We start from the raw sequence: 8,298 nt of genomic DNA on the forward strand, positions 1-8,298 counted from the left end.
TTGCGGCCTGAGCCGCCGGTACCCCTGGCCTTGTTCGCCATGCTAAATCGCCATTGCGCCTTCCCGAGTCGCCGTCTCCAAACCGCCGCGACCCCTGGCCGCCTCAAATCACCGCCCGTCGCCGGGTTGCCTCCGCCATCGCATCCGCGGCATTGCGCGAGCCGGACGTTCTAATGCTTGGTCTCCCGCGCGCTGTTCTAAGCCGGCCTTGGCTTCGCTTCCACCTTGAGGATGGCCCGGCCGCCTTTGCTGTTGAGTCGCCGCCGGTTTGCCACACCATCATCGCCGGTTCACTGCGAGTTTCGCCATCGCTGCCTACAGGGCCGTCAGTGAGCCGTAGATTTAAACTACCATTACATGAGCCGCCGGTGCTGCATCAACCCAGCCTGCTCCGATCCTTCGACCTGTCCAGACGTTTCGTCACCATTGCCACCTCACCAACCTCGCTTCCGCTTGGCCTAGCTACAAGCTACCCGAGTTCATCAAGTTCTTCACGTACTACTACCAGCTCCTAGAAACAAGTCGATATATTTAACCTATAAACCCTGGAGAACCGCTAGGCAGGACCAAGGTGGCCACGTGGCCTTTAAATCGCTCGTGCCACCGCCTGTTAATTAGGTGCCCCTCCGAGGGCATTTTAGTCATTTCACCTTTGGGTATAAATCCCAGCAGCTCCCGTGCAATTTAACTTATAAACCCTGGAGAACCGCTAGGCAGGACCAAGGTGGCCACGTCGCTTTTAAATCGCTCGTGCCACCGCCTGTTAATTAGGTGCCCCTCCGAGGGCATTTTAGTCATTTCACCTTTGGGTATAAATCCCAGCAGCTCCCGTGCAACGTAGAAGGTAGAACCCTAGCCGCCTCCCCATCTGCCGTCCCGCTCGCCCCCTTCCCAGCCGCTCACCCCGCCCGTCCAGCTCGCCGTGGCCGATGACCACGCCACCAGAGACCGCGGACCTTGGCGCAGGCCTGTGCTCCCGAGCGGTGGTCCCTCCTCGTCGCCACCCCTCTCCTCTACCCCGTGTCGGATCCGAGGCGTGCGAGCGCGGAGGCGAGCTTCTCCAGCGGCGGCCGCCACCCTCTCGTCTCCTCAATCCTCTTCATATCGTCCCGCGTTCTCGATCTACGCCGCCACGTGCTGTGGTTCTGGATTGGGCGCAGGCTGCCGCCATTGGAGAGCAGCGGCGGTGAGGTCTTCAGCTCGGGTGCGAGGAGCAGGGGGGTGAGGTGGACGGTGTTGTGGCGAAGAAGTGATTGATGCGGCCGGCAGCGAGCGCCGGTGAGCAACGCGGATGCTACCATCTCTCCTCATATCCTCCCAGATTCTCGATTGGAGCGGGGGACAGACGCCGCCACAGGCCACCGGGGACGCCTCTGCATTGTCGTCGGCTGGACGAGGAAAACAGCAAGATGCTGGCCTATGCATCGGACGTGGGCCGCTTCAGCTTTAGGGGAGATTTGACTATGGCGCAAGGTCCCCCACTTCCTTGTTGTGGCGCTGCAGCGTCATGGGCCCTTCTGAAGGTACGCTAACTCCTTCTCTCCTCTTCTTTCATACTGATGCAAAAGGTGAGGTGCAAATCTGAAGAATTTTGTACAGGGAGAGGGAGGCACATCGGAGGGTGGTAGCAGGTGCGTCTTGCTAAAGCAACCAGGTATATATCCCAGTTCCTTCTTACCATGACCTTTATATTCCAACCATACACTACAGCAATACAGGCGCTCCATTGTGTGTGTTAACGTTTTCCTGTACTCATGATTTTTCTCAACCAATGATTTGTCTGAAGTGCCATTGGTATTAATTGTTCGTTTGTCATGTAGACCAAACCAAGTGAAATAACCATAAAAGGACAAATCAAATAGAATCATTTTGTTTAGCAAATTTATATTAGTGTTTAATGGTAAAAGTTTCAAAAGTTTTTAACATCAATCTGAAGTTGACCTTTGTTCAGGGACGAAGGCATTATATACCTTTGAATTGCCTCTTTTGTTGTTTATTGCTGGATTTGACAAGCAGTTTTTTTTCAGTGGTTGTCGTGGCCTGAAGCAGCAAGTATTATGGAGATTGATGGACTAGGTGCTTCCAGCCGCAGTCCATCGTGCTCTCGGTTGCTGACCTTGAGGTCCAGCGGCAACTGCCCGTCGCTTAGGTATCTTCCCCCCTCTCATGCTCTTCCCCTTTTTTGCCTTATTGGTTGTATCCAGACCAAGGCTTGATCCAGACCCAAGAAATGTGGTCGCGGTGTAGCTTATCAACTCCATCCCATCTGGGTGCTTCCCGACATGGCAGTGATGGTCTCCTTTTTCAGTCATCGTGCGTTGCACCACAAAGAATTATGTGGTTTGATGGCAATGAAAGAAAGAGGTGGTGATTTAATTCCGCTTATTTGCGCCACAAACGATTCAGTGGTTTGATGGCAAGGAGCAGGAGGTGGTGGTTCAGTTCCACTTATTTGTTAGCTTCTCTTTCCTTGGAGAAATGGTCTCGATGTTGATATTTTTTGTATTTTCCATTATCTCAATCTTGAATAGATTGGATTAATGGACAGATACAGGGGTGCTTTACTGATTGTATAGTCCCTTGCGTAATAAATCTTTGTATCTCTTTTTCTTAATCAGGACTGAATTAATTAATTACCTAATTGTTGTTGACCTGAGTTTAGTTGTTCAACTGTGGTCATCAAATATAGCCTCTGGCTGGCTAGATTAGCCGATGTTTTAGCCAATCATGATGTATTGCACATTGTCTTTCATTTTCTTCTCACTCTTATTCTTTTCATGTTGATTTTTCACTGGCATGGAGAAGAAGAGAGATTATAGGGCGACATTAACTTTAGTTGTCTTTAATTTGATTATGACTGCAAATTTGAGATTTATCATTTTCTAGTTCTCAGTGATTTGTATTTTGTAGGGGATGCTTCTAAGCTGCAATGCTCCATATCCGATGCAATATATTTCTGCTTTATTGAAGAGGACTAACTTGTGCTGGGAAAGATTCCTGAAGGTGATGTCAGATCATTGGTAAATAACAAGGAATCCTTGGAACCTGTCATCCTGTAGTATTTGTCTGCGATAGGTATGCATTCTGTCCAGCTAAGCAGAGTATTCCAGATTGAGTAATGCTAGAGATACAAACATATTATATACTCCCTCCTTCCATCTATATAGGGCCTAATGCATTTTTTAAGACCGCGTTTGACTATTGACAAGATTAATAGTACATGACATGCACAATGTGAAAATTATATCATTGAAAGCTCCTTTCACACACGAATTTAACGACGTGCTTTGTGTAAGTTGCATGTCATATATTGTTGCTCTAATATTTGGTCAAAGTTAGCCTCGAAAAACACATTAGGCCCTATATAGATGGAAGGAGGGAGTATACATTTTAATGCTTTAGCTTCCATAGTGAGAGCAAGTTGCAAGACCAGATGCCATGCGGTCTTACTGCGAGCTCGTCCAGTTCATGGTGACTTGGTGATGACTCAAATCCACCTACCTCTTTCTCTCCGTGTCTCCTTTTGTTGCTGATTGTTGGAACTTTGGATTGCGCTGGCTTGATGGCTGTTTCGGATTAATCAAAGGATTTTGTTTAGCTTAGTTTCATTACGGGCAAGCCTAAGAGAGTCGTTCTTTAGTGTGGGTTAAATTAATCAGGGGATTTGAAGAACGGTTCAATTGATCTGTACTAAGCAAACCTGTGTGCTTGCAATCACGTATGGTTTTAGCCATGTTGCTGCTAGAAAGCTTCCTTCAATTGAACCGATCTTCTCAGTAGCTAATGGAGCGCATTGGCAGGAACCGAGTGGCCAACTGAATCTGATAGTCTGTTTTCTTTGTACTCATATCTTGCAGAGTAGTTTCCTAACTGATTGTTTGGCAACAGGTATTTTGAAGAACTCAAACTCATGGTAACAAATGAACTAGCAAAGAGAGCCATTTTTACCTCTCTTCTGTAAGATAATCCCGTGAAGGACACACACATAAAAGCCATGAAGGACGAAGAAAGAATTATTGATCTATTATTATGTTTCTTCTTTGCAAATATATTGCTATGGTTGTTAGCGATGTATACGCCCGAGTGGGCTAATGTATAGTTGTATTGGTTTAGCTTATTGACCTTGCCGCTTTCATGTTTTCATTTCCTTTTGTTCATGATGATTGTTTTTTTTGTGCAGACCTGGATTGTAGGATTGCATGAGTTGGGGCTTGCGATTGCCCATTGTGGTGCACAGGTAGATTGTAGGATGTACTTGCCGAAATGAGCATGGTCGCCATGCTAATTGTTCAAATATTCTATGGTTATTTCAGTGCTTACCTCAGTTACTTGATTTCTTTTGCAGTACTGGCAGGGGTGGCTGTTTGTTTACTGCAGGGGGTGTTGATCTGCTGCCCCATTATTTGATTACATGTTTGATGCTCTCCAAAAAATGCTACAAAGAATCGTAAGAAACTTCTCGTGATAGATTTACCATTAGGGATATTTCCAAATGTTTACTTCTAATTCATTAGCATATCCTCTGTTTTTTTTAATTAATTGTTGCCTCCTGTTTTTTGTTTATCTTAGCCTTCTGGTGCTTTTGGTGTATGGGCAAAACAGGTCAGAGTACAAAGTGGTGAATTGCATTTCACATGCCAAGATAAACAAAGAATAAAAAAAGAAAACATGGTATTCTCTAACACAAGAGCATGATACCTTGGGTCCATTGGTGCAGACCAAGAGATAAGAACTACTTATGCTGCAATAGTTTCAGTGGAAGTATAGTCAGGTGTTTAATTGTTTTTTTTACAGTTTTAGCTAATTGGCTGGGTATCCACTTTATCTTTTGTGCTTGCACATATAATCGATTCTCTGGTCCATACTTGCATGTTCTCTAATTATCTTGGAGTGCCGGCAAGTAATTAGAACATATCTTGGTCCATACTTGCATTAGAATATGCCACATAGAAGGATGTGGCATATCTTGGAATAAGAATGGCCACACGAGCATTCTGTCATGATATTGTAATGAGTGGTCGATACTTGTGACAGTGCTGCAATGGTGCTATGTTGCATGTTTGCACAAGATGCCTGTAAATTCTTGATCTTCGTCGTGCCTCCTGCTTACTATTAGTTCAATTGAGCCCAATCTTTCTGGTCGTATTGCTACGCGCTTATGATTAGTTGCTCTATTTCTTGGTTGTTGTATTGTAGGATAGGGAGGCAGAAGAGAGGACATGCCGCGGAATGAAGGAGAACAAACGTAAGTAGTACTTGCCACTATTCAGATTTCTTTGTTGTTGCATTACAGGATTGTAGGGTGTTTAGATTTTAAATGCTGGCATTGATCGAGGTGTTAACTGGTTTTTAGTTCTGATTAGATGCGAATCAGGTTTTAGTTATGATGAGATGCAGAAATTGTTGAGAGAGGGCATGAATGGTCTATATTTTAACCGTGCTTTTATTCCTTTTTGCGCTTTCCAAAGGGACTGCTCTACCTTTTGTTGACAACAATATATTTATTAAGCTAGGAGGCTGCACCGGTCATGAATTTAAATAGGCTTGGTACCGCTTTATTTTGGTCAACATTTTTGGCCCTGAACATGTTATTTTTTGATTTATGAGGTTAAAGCATACTACTGCTTGCAGAAATAGCAACCTGTTGAAAGTATTGTTGGGTCACTTTTAGGCTTCTAGCTATTTTGATTTTATCATATACAACACTTTCAGACCAGTAAATACAATGACCTCCCTTTTACATTAAATAATCGTGATTGTTCTCATACCATGTGGCATTTGCAGAGTGTCTCAGGCACACAAGCTAAAGGTTCACCAAGTTCAGGGAAAGAAAAGTTTCCCTAGACATGTGGCGGCGGCTGTCAAGACAAGAGCGGCGCTGTGAGCGACAGCCCTCGATCGTCTTCCTTGTGGAATCAGGTACGCGTCGTCCATCGTGGGTGTTGGCGGGTGGCCGGAGGCGGCTACATCAGGCCAGTGTCCGTGATCAAGACTGACACCGGGAAGGCTGACGGTATGTAGTATTCTCCTCATCTCCTCCAACTTACGTTTTGGTAGCACGTCTCCATCGTTGTAAGGACATATTTCTAGCTTTCACTATCCTACTCTACTATGTCATGCTTGACCATTCCTCTTCCATTCAGGTCTACAGTTGTGCACTCAATTCAAATGATTATTCTCCGTTCTTTGCCTCAGAACTACATATGAGAGGTACAAAGGGTTGGCCAAGATACTCAATTAAGCTATTCGATTTAAGGTATACTTCTATCGCTTCCTTCTATCCTTTTTGTTCAACTTCTCATGTGTATTATTAGCTTTTTCTCAAGCTTTTTTTTAATCTAGAACCTCAAATATAAGTACATTTTGCTGATTAGTGAGTAAATCAACCGGCAATAGTTGGTATATATTTGTTGTAGGTTTGATGTCACCTATTCATTCTTTTTCTTTTTGAGATGCTCTGTTTTTACAATGCAGCATTTGTTTCTTCATAACTATATTACCGCTTACATTGCTGGCAATGGAAACTAAAGAAATCTTTGAGGCTACTTGTGAAGCTCTATTGTTGATGCCAGATTTGTACATTTGAGTAGTGTTATATCCATGTATAAATGCAGACTTCGTTGAAGCTATATTTTGTAAACCAATCAGCCATGTTTTTTCTTTGCTGCTGCGGTTGCCATGTGTCACGTAGTTATATGTGCGTGTTCATAATTATAATTGCACTTTATCTCCCTTTGCAAGTGTGATATATGTGTGTTCATAATTATATGTTAGTCCTAATTTTCAGATCATGCCCACAGCTTGTGGAGTGTTAAAATCTAATATCTCTAATTTCCGCATCAAGCTATGGTTCCCCTGTTTAGCATTTACTTTCTATTAATTGCTTTGATTTAATGTTTAAGATTTTTGCTTTACCGATGTTTGATCTAGATTAGCAATAAAACACACTCAAAATTAGGTGTTCTTCCTTGGTTAGCTGTCTGCATTTCTTATGTTGGATTGGTTCAGGCCAGGGTGTATCGCTCTTTTTCCTTGCCTTTCACAGGTCCTTTGCTGATGTTGGTTGTGTCCTTGCTGCTTGGAGAGGGGGTGAGGGCAGAGGACTTTGATGCCAGAAATAGGCGAGGTAAAGAAAATACTACGGTCTATCTATGCTACAGCTGTTTAGCTAATTGGATCTGGTCTCCTTGAGCGGATGTTTATTTGCTTACTCATTTCTGCTCTTCTTGCTGTATGTGAAGTGATACAATTGTATTCCATTGGTGTCAACTTACTTTTCGTGAACTAATTCTGTAATGAGTACACATTGGTCTCTACAGAGGTCCTCTATATTTGTTCTCCTTCACTAGAGTGCCATACATTCAGAAACAACTATATTTAAACTGTACATTTGAAGCTTTTTACTCAAAGCCAAATGACACTCTGCAATCTACTCAATTAATTCCTCTCGCATGCCAGTATTTTCAGGTCCACTACACCAAAGAAAAGCTGAAAGAGTACATCGAACCAGATGATGACACACTCAAGGTCAAGCTCGCAAACAGCAGTCTGCACACCAGTTGTCGTATCATGCTGGGAACAGACAAGAGAGCCACAATAACCAGAAACTGGTCGGAGTTCCGCCACCGTGCAAACATCCATGAAGGATGTATCTGCGCCTTTTGTTTCAAGGTTACCGCAGAGCACCGCCTGACTCTCATCGTCCATGTCCTCTAGACGGACCATCTACAGCAACCCATGCCTTTTGCATGCATAGCCTGTCGTCTTAAGAAGATCTAATTTGCCTCTATGATAAGATGAACCTTACCTGTGGTTGCCGACGATGCCATACGTTGCTTTTGTACAACTGCCGGTGATACTATAACCTATGTAACCCCAGTTATTATTACCCGGCAGCACATCCATCTATTGATCTTACGTATGATTTTCTATCGTTGCTGCTTTCCTCTGCTTCAATCATCAGTTATTTGACAACAACGCTGAACAATCTGCACAAGTACTAATGGAGCCTGGATGATGATGTTGAAGGGATTTCTGTTATGAACAATGAGAACATTCAACCCTAGCCACTATGAACAATCGCAGCGCCGATGGTCCAACAAGCATAAAGCCTATGAGATGAATCGCCCCCTTTCTACCTTACTTCCCAATAGCATTGTAAACATTCTATCATAAGCTCCTAATATCATATTCTATCATGAATGATTCATGTGTACCAATCTGCCCCTAAATATATTTAGGTTCACTCTTTCCATACTTGCCTTACTCTCGTCCCTTGCGTCATCGGCGCAACGGGTC

The 8,298-nt window shown here is 43.9% G+C and overlaps 1 long non-coding RNA gene across 6 annotated transcripts; it reads left to right on the forward strand.

The window, feature by feature from the left end:
- The first annotated feature begins 859 nt into the window (after positions 1–859).
- Positions 860–7,917, forward strand: LOC125543697 (uncharacterized). Of its 6 annotated transcripts, XR_015618639.1 has the most exons (12): positions 868–1,523; positions 1,600–1,654; positions 2,028–2,149; positions 2,911–3,075; positions 4,181–4,237; positions 4,346–4,447; positions 4,570–4,771; positions 5,197–5,245; positions 5,785–6,013; positions 6,144–6,256; positions 7,046–7,126; positions 7,459–7,917. It is a non-coding gene; the product is annotated as an uncharacterized LOC125543697 (long non-coding RNA). The 6 variants fall into 6 exon arrangements; XR_015618642.1 differs by having other exon boundaries at positions 860–1,523; positions 2,911–4,237; positions 7,009–7,126; XR_015618641.1 differs by having other exon boundaries at positions 861–1,523; positions 2,911–4,237; positions 4,570–4,671.
- The last annotated feature ends 381 nt before the right edge of the window (positions 7,918–8,298 follow it).

This window comes from Triticum urartu, chromosome 3A, assembly GCF_056163025.1.
Source record: "Triticum urartu cultivar PI428250 chromosome 3A, HENAU_Tu73, whole genome shotgun sequence".
NCBI lineage: Eukaryota > Viridiplantae > Streptophyta > Magnoliopsida > Poales > Poaceae > Triticum > Triticum urartu.